The 18,757-nt window shown below is 34.9% G+C and overlaps 1 long non-coding RNA gene across 2 annotated transcripts in view; it reads right to left on the reverse strand.

The window, feature by feature from the left end:
- LOC103878336 overlaps positions 1-18,548 on the reverse strand; it is a 50,774-nt gene extending 32,226 nt beyond the window's left edge. For both annotated transcript variants that reach the window (XR_002517602.2, XR_002517601.2), the window contains exon 1: positions 17,298-18,548. This is a non-coding gene — a long non-coding RNA (uncharacterized LOC103878336). The remainder of the gene's footprint in view (positions 1-17,297) is intronic.
- Positions 18,549-18,757: the final 209 nt, after the last annotated feature.

An 18,757-nucleotide genomic window follows, 5' to 3' on the forward strand; every position in this document is an offset into this window, starting at 1 on the left:
TTTCAAAATGAGTTGAAAAAAAATCTCAAAAAGTGAGTTTGTTTGATACAAATTTAAGAGAATAAGAGGGCGAGAAGAGAGATCTTTGCCTCCACCTTAGCGTTACAGGTAGTAGATATGGGAGTAATCTATTCAATCATCAAACTGACCAAATGGGAGATGCAATAAAAGTTATCATGTCTACTGTTTTTTTTTTTTAACTTACTATGCTTGTGAATATACATATTAATATATATAATATAGTTAACAATGTTTCATTATTTTATCTAGAAAAATAAAGGTTAAAGACTTTTTCAGTTTCTGTAATTGTCTCAATATTATCTAAAAATGACAATAATATTTTCCAATTAAAGTAATCATCAAATGAATGGTAAACAAACTGGACTATGTATCCTGCTTGAAATCAAGCTATTGAAATACCAAGCTAGCTCTGTCAAGTGTAGATGGCTCTACTATGAACTCAAAATGAGCTAATGATAGATAAGGAAGACAGGTGTATTTGCTGGGTCTGCTACTGTCATGAAGGATTCTTGGATAAGGTACTCTGAGTTATTATCTGTCTTTTTGAGAAAAGACAAATGGATTGTGTATCATGTCAGGAACTTGTCATTTGCATAGGTGTAAAGTATGACAATTACTAATTTAAAATGTCTCAGAGCTTGAGACAGATATAATCTTTCCATAAACTTTCCACATATAATTTGTAAGGAAGACATGAGTCACATTCTTCATGTGTCTGATATTTTCTTAGATGGGATAAACTCCAAGGTTTACATGATGCAGAGAGACATATCTTGAATGTGATATTTTGAGGTTTAAGTAAAGTAGTGATACATTTCTTGATTTTTTAAAGATTGCAATGTGAAAATAGAATCTAACAATGTGTACTCAAGGGCATTTTATAATCTAGAGCTAGCATGTATTTCAACTTTATCTTATTTCTTGATATCTAGTGTATTCTGTATTTTAGTCCTGAGTCTAAATTAATTTTATCTAAAATTATTGAATTTACTTCAACAGCTTTATTGGTCTACTTTTAGCCAGGGTAAAAAGATTTGATATTTTAAAAATCTATCTATTCTATACTTGGACTTTTTCCCGATATAATTTTATAATCATAAAATCAGAAAGATTATGACGATTTTAGTCTAACTAGTTCACCTAGTTTAGCTGCCCAATTAGAATCTTTTTTGCAGCATCCCTGAGAGATGGCCACTTATTCTCTGCTTAAATGCTGCCCATAGAAGGCAATCTATCTCTTTTGACAGTGCTAATACCTAAAAATTCCCATTTGTATTCTTGTCCTATAATTGACAAGTACTCTTTCTAGTACTGCACATTGGATCACAGCAAAACAATCTTATTTTTCTTCTGCATAATAGTTCTTCAAACATATTCTTCACTCATTCCTTCATTTCCAAACATAAAATGAGTACATTCTAGGTACCATAGGCAGAATTAGTTGGAAAAAATGTGTTTTCTACATTCAGGAATTTACATTCTGGAGGAAGTACGTATGTATGACAATGTTTTAAGTGTCCAATTTATGTGAATTACCCAATGAGAACAAAGTGATCTATCATTATGTTGCAATTTTTCTCTCTCATCTTTAGGTAGTATACAAATTCCTGATCTTGAATGTCTACTGCTAAAAGTTTTTGAGCATTCACCCTAATAAATGTTACTTCTTTCTATCTATTATATATTATGAAAGCACAGTAATTTATAACTATAATATGAATTATAAGTTATGCACAAATAGATATTATAAAATAATAAATATAATATATATAGAAATTCTGATATTATCTTTCCAAATCCCAAAGCATCATCTGGCAGAAGCAGAAAATGACATTTCCTAACTTCTCATGCAAGACTGAAATATTTTCATTTGGTTATTTTTTACATATTTGCATGGCAGAAGAGAAGTGAAGGGCATACTTCTGTCATTTTCGGCTGGGAAGTATCATTGTGGTCACGTCTGGTTTGCTGTAGTGGCTTCCTAATCATGACTATTAGCTGATTATGCTAATTTATGAACTGGTTAGTTGAACCCAGGAACGTAGTTTTTTTTTGTGACTCAGTCCTGCAGTATTTCCTGAATGTCTAACGTAAAGTCAGTTTCTTCATTCCTGCCATTGATTTTGTAAGCCATTTAGTACTCAATAGGATAAACTTCTATGTCACAGCTAGCTAGAATAGATTTTATTCCATATGACCATAAAAATACATTAATATGTTGATCTTATTCTTCTCAAATGTGATACCTCTTAAATGTATTAAGTCATTCGAGTAAAAATATGTTTAAAAATATAAATTATTTCATTTAGCCACGATTTATGGAGCATCTGCCAAGTACCTGATGCTGTTGTTGGCACTGGGAATGTATCTATTGACAAATCTAAGACTGTGTAGGATATGATTTCACATATTTACAACCAAGATTGCTTATCTGCATACTTATACAACTTAAAACTTTACAACTATAAACACTATTTTACCTATTTGTAAATTACTTATAAATAAATAGTTCCTCCAAATATCTTACTTAGGCTCTATTATATTGAGACTTATCCTTACCTGTTAGCCCCATTTTGAGGCTAATGTCCCAAAATTATTAATTTGAAGAGACAAAATATAGCTTCTATGACAAACAATGAAAATACATATTCTAATTACATAGCAGTTATTAAATAACTCACTAGTTACATTTTAGGTAAATAAAATGACTTTTTGAATTAAGACAGTATGTAATGTAATATTCTGACTAAAAGTGCTTTAAATCCTTAAAAGTGTATTGAAAATCTCGTGTTGATCAAAGACATATAAAATGATTTGATTAGCACTTCTGGTGCTTATTTTCCTTGGTTTTACTAATTCTGTGTATTTGTAAATGCTTTCTTATAACTGCATGCCCATTTTATAAAGAAGAGTAAGATAAAATGATAAAGAGTTGAGAAATAGGGGTGGAGCAAGATGGTCAAATAGGAACAGCTCCAGTCTCCAGCTCCCAGCGCAAGCGACACAGAAGACAGGTGATTTCTGCATCATCAACTGAGGTACTGGGTTCATCTCACTGGGGAGTGCCAGACAATCGGTGCTGGTCAGCTGTTGCAGCCCGACCAGCGAGAGCTGAAGCAGGGCGAGGCATCGCCTCACCTGGGAAGTGCAAGGAGGAAAGGAATCCCTTTTCCTAGCCAGGGGAACTGAGACACACAACACCTGGAAAATCGGGTAACTCCCACCCCAATACTGCGCTTTAAGCAAACAGGCACACCAGGAGATTATATCCCACACCTGGCCAGGAGAGTCCCACGCCCACGGAGCCTTCCTTACTGCTAGCACAGCAGTCTGCGATCTAACGGCAAGGCAGCAGCGAGGCTGGGGGAGGGGTGCCCGTCATTGCTGAGGCTTAAGTAGGTAAACAAAGCCCTGAGAAGATCGAACTGGGTGGAGCTCACAGCAGTTCAAGGAGGTCTGCCAGTCTCTGTAGACTCCACCTCTGGGGACAGGGCACAGCTAAACAACAACAACAACAAAAAGCAGCAGAAACCTCTGCAGACACTGTCTGACAGCTTTGAAGGGAGCGGTGGATTTCCCAACACCAAGGTTGAGATCTGAGAACGGACAGACTGTCTGCTCAGGTGGGTCCCTGACCCCTGAATAGCCTAAGTGGGAGACATCCTCCATTAGGGGCAGACCGACACCCCACACCTCACACGGTGGAGTACACCCCTGAGAGGAAGCTTCCAAAGCAAGAATCAGACAGGTACACTCACTGTTCAGCAATATTCTATCTTCTGCAGCCTCTGCTTCTGACACCCAGGCAAACAGGGTCTGGAGTGGACCTCAAGCAATCTCCAACAGACCTACAGCTGAGGGTCCTGACTGTTAGAAGGAAAACTAACAAAGAGGAAGGACACCCACACCAAAACCCCATCAGTACGTCACCATCATCAAAGACCAGAGGCAGATAAAACCACAAAGATGGGGAAAAAGCAGAGCAGAAAAGCTGGAAATTCAAAAAATAAGAGCGCATCGCCCCCTCCAAAGGAATGCAGCTCATCGCCAGCAATGAATCAAAGCTGGAAGGAGAATGACTTTGACGAGATGAGAGAAGAAGGATCAGTCCATCAAACTTCTCAGAGCTAAAGGAGGAATTACATACCCAGCAAAAAGAAACTAAAAATCTTGAAAAAAGAGTGGAAGAATTGATAACCAGAATAATTAATGCAGAGAAGGCCATAAACGAACAGGCAGAGATGAAAACCATGACACGAGAAATACATGACAAATGCACAAGCTTCAGTAACCGACTTGATCAACTGGAAGAAAAAGTATCAGCGATTGAGGATCAAATGAATGAAATGAAGCGAGAAGAGAAATCTAAAGAAAAAAGAAGAAAAAGAAATGAACAAAGCCTGCAAGGAGTATGGGATTATGTAAAAAGACCAAATCTACGTCTGATTGGGGTACCTGAAAGTGAGGGGGAAAATGGAACCAAGTTGGAAAACACTCTTCAGGATATCATCCAGGAGAACTTCCCCAACCTAGTAGGGCAGGCCAACATTCAAATCCAGGAAATACAGAGAATGCCACAAAGATACTCCTCAAGAAGAGCAACTCCAAGACACATAATTGCCAGATTCACCAAAGTTGAAATGAAGGAACAAATCTTAAGGGCAGCCAGAGAGAAAGGTTGGGTTACACACAAAGGGAAACCCATCAGACTAATAGCAGATCTCTCGGCAGAAACTCTACAAGCCAGAAGAGAGTGGGGGCCAATATTCAGCATTCTTAAAGAAAAGAATTTTAAAGCCAGAATTTCATATCCAGCCAAACTAAGTTTCATAAGTGAAAGAGAAATAAAATCCTTTACAGAAAAGCAAATGCTTAGGGATTTTGTCAGCACCAGGCCTGCTTTACAAGAGGCCCTGAAGGAAGCACTAAACATGGAAAGGAACAACCAGTACCAGCCATTGCAAAAACATGCAAAATGAAAAGACCATCGAGGCTAGGAAGAAACTGCATCAACTAACGAGCAAAATAACCAGTTAATATCATAATGGCAGGATCAAGTTCACACATAACAATATTAACCTTAAAGGTAAATGGACTAAATGCTTCAATTAAAAGACACAGACTGGCAAACTGGATAAAGAGTCAAGACCCGTCAGTCTGCTGTATTCAGGAGACCCATCTCACATGCAGAGACACATATAGGCTCAAAATAAAGGGATGGAGGAAGATCTACCAGCAAATGGAGAACAAAAAAAAGCAGGGGTTGTAATACTAGTCTCTGATAAAACAGACTTTAAACCATCAAAGATCAAAAGAGACAAAGAAGGCCATTACATAATGGTAAAGGGATCAATTCAACAGGAAGAGCTAACTATCCTAAATATATATGCACCCAATACAGGAACACCCAGATTCATAAAGCAAGTCCTTAGAGACTTACAAAGAGACTTAGACTCCCATACAATAATAATGGGAGACTTCAACACCCCACTGTCAACATTAGACAGATCAACGAGACAGAAAGTTAACAAGGATATCCAGGAATTGAACTAATCTCTGCAGCAAGCAGACCTAATAGACATCTACAGAACTCTCCACCCCAAATCAACAGAATATACATTCTTCTCAGCACCACATCACCCTTATTCCAAAATTGACCACATAATTGGAAGTAAAGCACTCTTCAGCAAAGGAGTACAAATTCTGTACAAGAACAGAAATTATAACAAACTGTCTCTCAGACCACAGTGCAATCAAACTAGAACTCAGGACTAAGAAACTCAATCAAAACCGCTCAACTACATGGAAACTGAATAACCTGCTCCTGAATGACTACTGGGTACCCAACGGAATGAAGGCAGAAATAAAGATGTTCTTTGAAACCAATGAGAACAAAGATACAACATACTAGAATCTCTGGGACACATTTAAAGCAGTGTGTAGAGGTAAATTTATAGCACTAAATGCCCACAAGAGAAAGCTGGAAAGATCTAAAATTGACACTCTAACATCACAAATAAAAGAACTAGAGAAGCAAGAGCAAACACATTCAAAAGCTAGCAGAAGGCAAGAAATAACTAAGATCAGAGCAGAACTGAAGGAGATAGAGACACAAAAAAACTCTCCAAAAAATCAATGAATCCAGGAGTTGGTTTTTTGAAAAGATCAACAAAATTGATAGACAACTAGCAAGATTAATAAAGAAGAAAAGAGAGAAGAATCAAATAGACGCAATAAAAAATGATAAAGGGGATATCACCACCAACCACACAGAAATACAAACTACCATCAGAGAATACTATAAACACCTCTACGCAAATAAACTAGGAAATCTAGAAGAAATGGATAATTTCCTGGACACTTACACTCTTCCAAGACTAAACCAAGAAGAAGCTGAATCCCTGAATAGACCAATAGCAGGCTCTGAAATTGAGGCAATAATTAATAGCCTACCAACCAAAAAAAGTCCAGGATCAGATGATTCACAGCTGAATTCTACCAGAGGTACAAGGAGGAGCTGATACCATTCCTTCTGAAACTATTTCAATCAATAGAAAAAGAGGAAATCCTCCCTAACTCATTTTACGAGGCCAACATCATCCTGATACCAAAGCCTGACAGAGATACAACAAAAAAAGAGAATTTTAGACCAATATCCCTGATGAACATCGATGCAGATGACATGATTGTATATTTAGAAAACCCCATTGTCTCAGCCCAAAATCTCCTTAAGCTGATAAGCAACTTCAGCAAAGTCTCAGGATACAAAATTAATGTGCAAAAATCACAAGCATTCTTATACACCAATAACAGACAAACACAGAGCCAAATCATGAATGAACTTCCATTCACAATTGCTTCAAAGAGAATAAAATACCTAGGAATCCAACTAACAAGGGATGTAAAGGACCTCTTCAAGGAGAACTACAAACCACTGCTCAGTGAAATAAAAGAGGACACAAACAAATGGAAGAACATACCATGCTCATGGATAGGAAGAATCAATATCGTGAAAATGGCCATACTGCCCAAGGTAATTTATAGATTCAATGCCATCCCCATCAAGCTACCAATGAGTTTCTTCACAGAATTGGAAAAAACTGCTTTAAAGTTCATATGGAACCAAAAAAGAGCCCGCATCTCCAAGACAATCCTAAGTCAAAAGAACAAAGCTGGAGGCATCACGCTACCTGACTTCAAACTATACTACAAGGCTACAGTAACCAAAACAGCATGGTACTGGTACCAAAACAGAGATATAGACCAATGGAACAGAACAGAGTCCTCAGAAATAATACCACACATCTACAGCCATCTGATCTTTGATAAACCTGAGAAAAACAAGAAATGGGGAAAGGATTCCCTATTTAATAAATTGTGCTGGGAAAATTGGCTAGCCATAAGTAGAAAGCTGAAACTGGATCCTTTCCTTACTCCCTATATGAAAATTAATTCAAGATGGATTAGAGACTTAAATGTTAGACCTAATACCATAAAAACTCTAGAAGAAAACCTAGGTAATACCATTCAGGACATAGGCATGGGCAAGGACTTCATGGCTAAAACACCAAAAGCAACGGCAACAAAAGCCAAAATTGACACATGGGATCTCATTAAACTAAAAAGCTTCTGCACAGCAAAGGAAACTACCATCAGAGTGAACAGGCAACTTACAGAATGGGAGAAAATTTTTGCAATCTACTCATCAGACAAAGGGCTAATATCCAGAACCTACAAAGAACTCAAGCAAATTTACAAGAAAAAAACAAACAACCCCATCAAAAAGTGGGCAAAGGATATGAACAGACATTTCTCAAAAGAAGACATTCATACAGCCAACAGACACATGAAAAAATGTTCAGCATCACTGGCCATCAGAGAAATGCAAATCAAAACCACAATGAGATACCATCTCACACCAGTTAGAATGGCAATCATTAAAAAGTCAGGAAACAACAGGTGCTGGAGAGGATGTGGAGAAATAGGAACACTTTTACACTGTTGGTGGGATTGTAAACTAGTTCAACCATTGTGGAAAACAGTGTGGCGATTCCTCAAGGATCTAGAACTAGAAGTACCATATGACCTAGCCATCCCATTACTGGGTATATACCCAAAGGATTATAAATCATGCTGCTATAAACACACATGCACACGTATGTTTATTGCAGCACTATTCACAATAGCAAAGACTTGGAATCAACCCAAATGTCCATCAGTGACAGACTGGATTAAGAAAATGTGGCACATATACACCATGGAATACTATGCAGCCATAAAAAAGGATGAGTTTGTGTCCTTTGTAGGGACATGGTTGCAGCTGGAAACCATCATTCTCAGCAAACTATCGCAAGAACAGAAAACCAAACACAGCATGTTCTCACTCATAGGTGGGAACTGAACAATGAGATCACTTGGACTCGGGAAGGGGAACATCACACACCGGGGCCTATCATGGGGAGGAGGGAGGGGGGAGGGATTGCATTGGGAGTTATACCTGATGTAAATGATGAGTTGATGGGTGCAGCACAGCAACATGGCACAAGTATACATATGTAACAAACCTGCACGTTATGCACATATACCCTAGAACTTAAAGTATAATAATAATAAAAAAAGAAGAGTTGAGAAATATTTTCCTCTCAGAAAACGGTATAGCAAAACATGAGTCAATTCCCAGACTCTGAGATTTAGAAAACTCAATTTGAAAATATATGAAATACGAGGAAAATACAAAAATAACATGAATGTTTAAGGATTTTGCAGAACATAAACATTTTTGGATACACAGGCCATCAATTTGAAGTAAAGCCACATTCATTTGACTCAAAAATCAAGTTTCTATGTAATTTTGAGTTAAGTCATGTGGTTTAGTTTCAAGAAGCTCCTTTTGTCCTCAGCTCTATTTTTCTGTTTAGCTTTTTGTAGATTTTCTGTTGGCCAATAAGATAATTAAAATCATGCTCATTCTTATCCAAAGTATTTGGATTAGAAGAGTTTCTAGTGGAAAAAGCCTTGGTAATACAATCTGAAAACATTAAAATTTTAGTGTTTAATCAGTGCCCTCATTAGTTGGAGTTAGTGTGTGATACATAAAATGCCTTTTTACAAATAGTTTGATGATACATGAGATAAAGGCACATATAAATCTACTTAATAGTTCTATCTGTTTAATAGTATTAATATTTTCTCCATATAAGCTTAATGTGTTTATATTTCATTAACTACCATGTAAACAATAACTTTGATTCTAGAAATCCTAGAAATTTATAGATGGTTTGAATTGAGAACTTCAGTATTTTTATTCTTTTTGAGAAATAATTCCATTCAGTATTGAAGGCACTTTTCCCCAGTTATATTGATTACTTTTCAGTATCTATTCACATAGCATCAGTCTTAATTCTGGTATGTGTCAGAAATGCATGAAACTATACTGTAAAATTTGTATTTCAAAAATTGGAATATTCTACAGTGGTAAATTAGTAGATACAATTATTGTTAATATTATAATTTAATAGAACCTCAACTGCTACCAAATGATCTAAGAAAATCTCAGAAAATACTAAATAACTCTATGTTCATATCAACAAAATATTATAATTTTACAAGTACAATAATATTCAGTAGTTTTCATGAGTTAGATAGTTGAAGTTCAGTATTGTAAAATGGCTTGAAAACTTTTGCCAATGCTGATCATTCTTAAAACTAAATGACCAGATGTAAGCTGAATCCTAACTATGAATTTCACTAATAGATTTTAGTGCTGGACAGCCACATATGCTAGAATTATAATATAATTACAGCTGGACTCTAAAGGTCACAGATATAAAATATTAAACCTTGAATGCAAAACATTATACAGGTTTTAATATTCAGGTTTCAAAAGTAAATTATAAGAACTGGAATATCAAAATTAGCATTGCCAGTTATACATATCTGCAAATATTTGAATTTATTACACATATGTCTTACTTTCTTTTTGTTTCCTATAGAATATTTATTCTTAAAAGAAATCTATACAATTTTCAGCTTGATGTTCCTTTCTGTTTAGTAAATAGTTTTCTTCTATTAAGTAAACTATTACATTTTAAAAATCCTTACATCATCTCCATCTGTATCACCAACAAGAGTTAAATTTATAACCAGGACAACTTTCCATAAATAGTCATCGTTTCATTTTTTTTCTCTTGCTTATTTTGTTTTCTTTTTTGTCAGTTCTCCAAAGATAGTGTTACATGATATCTATAAGAAAATGGTAACACAGGCCAATGTGTCAATGGTGTAAAAATACTCCAATACACCAACTCAGCAGTAAACACGTTGAATACGTTTTAGTAAATTTGAAAGCAGTATCTCTAAACTTTTATAATCTCTGCAAATTGAGTGTCTTATCTTCCTCATGAGGCATTAAGTTTGAAATCTGTTCACATGGTGATGCACTTTTATAGTTTCTTTAAGCCTGTTTTTTTTTTCTCATTTGTAGGATGAACGAATATGATTATTTTCTTGTCAAAAGTAATATCAGATGATAATAAACATAAAAATATGTGGCTAATAGCAATCACTTAAAAATACGGTTATTGTTTGTGGGTTTATTTTTTGCTGTTGCTACTTTCCAAAAATTGTTATTTCTAAAAATTATTATTATTATTATTGTAAATTAACTTTTGGTTGTGTTTCCAAAAGTTTCTAAGCAAGTACTATTCAGGAAACCATTAACTATCCTTAAAGAAATTTTGATTTCTTCTACCCTGAAGCACATTTTATTAATATATAGTTGCCCAGATTCAGGTAGACTGAAAAATCAACATGCACAATTCAAAACTTCCATGTTTCTCACATTTGATTTATAATTTATGTTTGCAAACTCTGTTTCCTGACTCTGGTCATAGTATCTTCATATTGTGTACCTGTCTCTTCTGATGTGTGGCCAAAGGAACTTCTTAGAATACATCATTTTCAGCACTCTGGAAGTTGACTATTTATGACCCTGAAGTACCTGCCAGGATTACACCCTAAGAATTATGAAAGCATTCCTTTTTCCCATAATCTCAAATTAAATTAAAAACAAACATCCAATCTTATCAAAACATAATGGTATCTACATCTAATTTGTGTCTATATCTATCTATATTATTTATTCATATTAGAGACTTCATTTTGGAAATTGTATAGAAATGATAGGTTGAGTGGAATTTCTGCTCCCAGTTCCAAATCTCTTAAAGTCATAGAAAATATAAATGATAATATTCACATGGGAAACAAGAAGCATCATTGCAAACTATGAGTTGTGAGAAATCTCTAGAAAGTATAATTTGATAGAAACACATCAAAAAAATCAAAGTAAATCACAACCAAGAACACACACACACACACATATTTATATATATATATATATTTATATATTTAAGTTCTCTAATTGGTTCAGGAAAATTGAGTCTAAAACAAGCATATAGGAAATTATGGAAAAAAATATCAGGTAATTTATTAAGAAACTTCATTTTTAAGAATTTAGCCAATTTGTTCTTCATTTAATCCTGTTGATGAAGCCAAGAATATGAATGATCCAAATCATGAAGTATACTCTAAGATAAAATGAACTTTCAGCCTAATGAAAGGCTCCTAGTGGAAGCAGTATAGGACCCCAAGAGCCAAGCAAAATCGGTGACTGCATTTCCCCACCTCATTGAGGAACTGCAGAGAATGAACCAAGGGAAATAGGGGGCTGAAGGAAAAGTTATTAAGAGAAGAGAATCATATGAAAGCATCTTTCACTGGAGCACAGACTATTAGTCTCTTCTCACACTGCTAATAAAGACATGCTCAAGACTGGGTAATTTATAAAGGAAAGAGGTTTAATTGACTCATAGTTTCACATGGCTGAGAAGGCCTCACCATCATGGCAGAAGGTGAAGGAGGAGTAAAGTCATGTCTTACATGGTGACAGGCTAAGAGAGAACGTGCAGGGGAACTCCCCTTTACAAAACAATCGGATCTCACCAGACGTATTCACTATCATGAGAACAGCATGAGAAAAACCCATCCCCATGATTCAATTACCTGCCACTGGGTCCCTCCCATGACATGTGGGAATTATGGGAGCTACAAGTCGATTCGTGATTTGGGTGGGGACACAGCCAAACCTTATCACATACCCATGACTATTTTGTCAATTTATGGACTAGGAGGTACAAATTAGCAATAAATACATTTATATATAATAAACATGATATAAGAAATGCATCAAATAAATTATTGATAAAATATTTTTCACTTATCAGATTGGCCATAATTGTGAAGATGGAGGACAAAATCATAGAGTAACTTCATGCTCTTTTTTTTTTTTTTTTTTTTGAGACGGAGTCTCACCGTCTCCCAGGCTGGAGTGCAATGGCGCGATCTCGGCTCACTGCAAGCTCTGCCTCCCAGATTCACACCATTCTCCTGACTCAGCCTCCTGAGTAGCTATTTTTTTGTATTTTTTGTAGATACAGGGTTTCACTGTGTTAGCCAGGATGTTCTTGATCTCCTGACCTCGTGATCCACCGGCCTCGGCCTCCGAAAGTGCTGGGATTACAGGCATGAGCTACTGCGCCCAGCCTAACTTCATATTCTTTTGAGGAAAAATGCTCAAAACCGACACAGCAGTTTGGCTTCTGGTTATCTGTTCTTGAGAAATATGTTCATAGGCTTATACAATGATATGCACATGATTATTAGTTGTATTATTGCTTATAATAACAAAATAATTAGAAAAAAAACTAAATGAATCCATAAGGTTAAGTAATATGTGTTACATTTCCATGTATCCATTAAAATACTGAGGCAGGATGGGCGCGGTGGCTCACACCTGTAATCCCAGCACTTTGGGAGGCTGAGGCGGGCGGATCGTCTGAGGTCAAGAGTTTGAGACCAGCCTGGTCAACATGGCGAAACCCCGTCTCTACTGAAAATACAAAAAAGAAATTAGCAGGGCATGATAGCGGTCGCTGTAATCCCAGCTGCTGAGGAGGCTGAGGCAAGAGAATCGCTTGAACCTGGGAGTCGGAGGTTGCCTTGAGCCAAGATGGTGCCACTGCACTCCAGCCTGGGGGACAGAGTGGGACTCCGTCTCAAAAAAAGTAAATAAATAAAAATAAAAAAATAAAGAAAATACTGAGGCAAAGATATGCACATACATAGAAAACATGCAAAACATTGTTAAATAAAATAAAACAGTATCATAACAATATGCATTGTAAGGTAGAATATACCATTTAGAGACTCTGCTTTATTCAAATCTATGTTACTGTACCTTGAATAGCTTATAATGAAGGTGTATATTATTTCTAACAAAAATAATTTCTTATTTTTGATTAATATTTCCTATGAAGTAATACAATCATTGCATTCTTCTAGAATTTTTAAAAGGAGCAGTATTTAATTATTTAAATAAAATGTTGAATTATGATAAAGTCTCTGATATAAACCATCTCTTCTATTTTAGTATGTGATGACTTCATAAGATAAAAGTAAATACTCCTTCAAAATTTTTTAAATTTATATTTTTATGGGCACATTGTAGTTGTGTATCTATTTATAGGATACAAGAGATATTTTGATACAGACATACAATATATAATAATCACATCAGGATAAATGTATCAGGTATACATCACTTCAAGAATTCATAATTTCTTTGTTTTATGAACATTCCAATTATACTCCCTCAGTTACTCTAAAATGTACAACTAATTATTGTTACCCTGTTGTGCTATCAAATCATAGATCTTATTTATTGTATCTAAGTACAAAGCGTAGTTAATATTAACAAATGCAATACAAATCCAAAACATTAACTACCTTTATTTTCCCCTTCCTCCCCACTACCCTTCCCAGACCTTGGTAACCATCATTCTACTTTCTACCTCTATAAGTTCAATTGTTTAAATTTTTAGTTCCCACAAATGAGGGAGAACATAAGTTTGCCTTTCCATATCTGGTTATTTCATTTAACATAATGTTTTCTAGTTCCATCCAGTTATTGCAAATGATGGGACCTCATTTTTTTATGGCTGAATAGTACTCCATTGTGTATAGATACCACAGTTTCTTTACCCATCCATCCGTTAACTAACACTCAGGTGGCTTTCAGACTTTGACTATTGTGAATAGTGCTGCAATAAGCATAGAAGTACAGATATCCCTTCGATATATTGATTTATTTTCTTTTGTATATATGCTTGGCAGTGAGATTGCTGGATTATCTGGTAGTTTTATTTTTAGTATTTTGAGGATCTTTCATACTGTTATTCATAGTGGCTGTACTAACTTACATTCCCATCAACAGTGTATGAAGCTTACTTTTTCTCCATATCCTCACTAGCATTCATTATTGGCTGACATTTGGATAAAAGCTCTTTTAATTGGGGTGGAATTATATTAATATTTCATTGGAGTTTCTATTTGCACTGCTCTGATGATCAATGATGTTGAGCACCTTTTTCTATACCTGTTTGCCCTTTGAATGTCTTCTTTTGAGAAATATTTTTTCAGATCTCTGCCTATTTTTAAATTGAATTATTAGGTTTTTTGTTTTTTTTTTTTTCTCCTGTAGAGTTGTTTGAACTCCTTACATATTCTGGTTATCTATTCCTCATTAGACAAGTAGGTTGCAAATATTTTTTTCCCATTCTATGGATTTTCTCTTCAGTTTGTTGATTGTTTCTTTTGCTGTGCAGAAGCTTTTAACTTGATGTAATTCCATTTGTCCATTTTTAGTTTGGTTGCCTGTGCTTGTGGGGTATTACTCAAGAAATCTTTGCCTAGTTCAATATCCTAGATAGTTTCCCTAGTGTTGTTTTTTATTTGTTTCATAGTTTCACATTCTTCAAAGAAAGAGAAAAGAAATCCTAAAATTTATATGGATCTACAAAAGACCCAGAATAGCCAAAGCCGTCCTGAGCAAACAGAACACAACTGGAAAAATCACATTACCTGACTTCAAATTTTACTACAAAGCTATGGTAACCAAAACATCTTAGTACTGGCATAAAAACATGCAGACCAATGGACCAGAATAGATAATTCAGAACTCAATCTATATACCTCTAGTGAACTTATTTTTCACAAAGTTGCCAACAACATACATTAGGGAAAGAACTCTCTTCAATAAATGGTGCTGGGAAAACTGGATATCCATATGCAGAAGAAGGAATTTAGATCCCTATGTCTCATCACACACAAAAATCAAATCAAAATGCATTAAACACTTAAATCTGACCTGAAAGTGAATACTCTTATGAATACTTTCTTCATTATATTTACATTCAGCAAATATTTAGCATCTATTCTGTATCAGACACTGCAATAGATCTGAATACAGCAATGAAGAAAACCGTATCTTACACATCTTATAATACAGTGTGAGGAGAAGTGTTTATCTGATAATACTCCAGGCAACATATTTCTCACCTTATCCTATTGGTGCACTTGGTAGTAGGAATTGGGAATGCCTGGCTTAGTTCTTCTAACCACCAATCCTTCCCATCGTACTTCCATCTGTGAGACATTACTTTCTAGTGAGTAAGTAGTAAGCTTAGCTTGGCAGGCCAGAGCTTATGGGATTAACCTGCTATTTTGTGTAGTAATTCTAATTCAAGGCAAATGCAAGAAATAAGCAAGCCCCTTCATGAACGTGTAGCCACATCAGTTATAAAAATAACATTCTGATATTTATGTCTTGTTTTTCTTTTTATTCATCATTTGCTACTAAATGTAGATGGAAAACAAAGGTGCATTCATTGATTGCCCTTGGAAAAAGTGATTATATTTGCCAGCAAAACCTCCTTCCCACATTTTCAATCCACAAATTACTACATAAACGTCTATGCCTGACCACCCTCTGGATTGTCTAACCAGTTCTATAGAGCCTCATAGAAAGTCAGAAAAACAACTGAGAATAGAATAGGGGGAAAGATGCACTACTTTCCCATAATTTCTGTGAATCAACTAGCTTAGTTTACTTACTAGGCAATATATTGACTTAAAAAAGGAATTTGGTTGTGAATAAGTAAATGAAGAAAGGATAGTTGTTATTACTAATTTGTGAAAAATGAATTATGATTGATTTAATTTCTGTAGCATATTAGAACATGGAAATAAGACAAAAGTAGAATTCTCATTAGGGTTTAACTAACGTTGCAAATTAAATCTTTATAGAAAGAAGACATTAATTTACACCATTTATATTGTAGATAAGAAGTCTGGGAAATCAATTTATATGAAAGGTCACGTTATTTACTCTATATAACAGCATAATAACCTCTAATTACATCTGATCAACACAAGCATATATTCTGTCTGGGATGAAGAAACAAATATGAATGTACATATTTTTGTGTTTGCACACATAAAAAGCTAGATTTAGGTTAGGTGATAAAGGATTTGCCTCATAGTAACACCAAAAGTAAACATCTTCCTGAAAAATATTCACTGATGGATTTCACTGCCCAACGTGCAGGAGACTGGTGACATTGTGGATTCGCAATACATGCTTGGTAAATTGAATTTTCTCCCTAGACATTTAAAAATAAACAGTAGATGTTTAACAGAGATTCGATAAAGGCTGACTCAATAATTTTGTTTCTGTGAATGTTTTAGTGGGAAAGTGCAGGCTTTGAAGTATAGTAGACGAAAATGAATCCTACCTCTGCTCTCTTTATCACATGCAATCTTGTGTTTCAGCTTCCTTATGTAAAACAAGGATGTTAATAAAGGTACCCAGTTACACATTTGGTTCTTCACCAATATGTTTGTAAAAATTAGAGTTAGTCATATACAATATCTAACTATACACTATGTGATAATGTAGGTTTAATAAAATTCCATTTTGTGGTTATTATTATTATTTTCTATCCCTCAGCATGCCTGGGAAACACAGAGAGTAACAGCAAATGCCTGTTGTAGAGATCTAGCCAGTATGACCTGGCAGTGATTTTCTTGATGTTATTTCCAAATGAAGGTTTAATCACCAGTAATGAATTTAATATGCAAATCACTGCTTCATCACAGCTGAATAATTTCCCACATTTTACCCAAAGAAAGAGCATAGGAAAAAGATAAAATAGGAAATAGCGAACATAAGAAATAAAGGACTAACTTCTTTTCACTCTCCTAAGAGTTTGTCAAGTGCTATACAAAGAAAAGTGATATTGTAAAGGATGTGGAGACACAACACTGGACAATACTCTGTGAAGTCCTTTGCTGCTCCACAACCTCTGCAGTGTGACACTTACTTGGCTAGTTGAAGGATAAAAGCAAAGGCATTTAATAGAAGAAACTGAAACAATGGCTCCATCTTTGACTTTCAAGGACCACGAATTATTGTGTCTAGTAAAAACGGATAACTCACCTGCCACTAGGAATTTCTAATTTCCTATGCTAGAATTGAGCTGGCATTAACAATAATGATGTCATAATGGAACAACATTTTTTGTCAATAACTATCTGTATTTTCTAAAAGAGCCTCGAATATGAGGCCAAGGATTTTGCAAATTTTATTTTAAGTGGCTAGCTGCTTTTCTGAGCTTTTTATGGAGGCTGAAATTTATTTAAAAATAGATTTGTATGTTCTTTTATCATTTTGAGCCAAAAATCTCACTTCTAAATATCTACAAGCATAGCTTTTATGACACAACAGAGGAGGAGCAGACTTAGCACTATGGGGTGCTCTGAAGGGGCTTGGCTTGTTGACCCCTCTGCTCTGTAATCCAAATTACTCCAGTAACCCACCGAGTGATAATAGAAAAATTAGTTATCTTCTTAGTTTAGTGTCTTCAATTCTAAAGGAAAAAAGTAAAATTCTGTGATCTTTAAGGTCTGCTTCATACCTGTCTCTAGTGGATAAATACAAATTGCTGAGACATATACTTGCTCTCTAGGGAAAGTTAAAAAAGACTCTGTTAAAAAAAAAAATGCTATCTGTGTTCATTATCCCTTCTGGTTTGAAATATTTCTTCAGGATTTTTGCTATGCTATGCAGCTAAATATCATTAGAATGTTTTCAGTTTTAAAATATACAATATTTAGTGTAATGCTTTGTTTATTCTCTTTTGTATACAAACTGTCACAAGAAGTATAATAAAACTAAACCCCTTAAAGCTTTGAGAAACTGTTCATGCAAAGTATATGCCACGATAGAGACAACACTGTCAAAGAGCAGCTGTTATTTATGGAAAAGATTTCAATTCTTAGTGTTTTTTTGGATTTCATTCATAATTTTAAAAAGTTTTGGAGATTTTTATTCTGGAATATAATCCAAAAGGGAAAAATCCCATACATACTGAAACCTTCAATATATACAGTTTCTTGCATTTTCCGGTTTATTTATTTATTTTTTAAATTAGATTTTGTGAGGTAGACAGGAAAAGTACTGACGTTTTTATATTAAAAATAAATACATTTGAAATTTAGAGTCACATAGCCGAAAAGGGACAAGCTTGAGACTTTTACCAAAGTGTTCTAAGACCACAAAATACGTATACGTTAAATAAATATTGCAAATCAATTTCAAAAATAAAATAAAATTGATTCTCAAAATTTACTTTTTGTGCCTATAAAGATACATTTTCTTCTCTTGTGAGTTTACCTCTCTTTTACTCTTTTTCTTTTTCTGAAAAGAGAAATTTTGAATTAACAATGTGAATAAATTTTAATCAGGGGTTCCAAAAGAGGATGGAAGTATGGAAAAAGAGGT

The sequence above is a fragment of the Papio anubis genome, chromosome 13 (genome assembly GCF_008728515.1).
Source record: "Papio anubis isolate 15944 chromosome 13, Panubis1.0, whole genome shotgun sequence".
Lineage (NCBI taxonomy): Eukaryota > Metazoa > Chordata > Mammalia > Primates > Cercopithecidae > Papio > Papio anubis.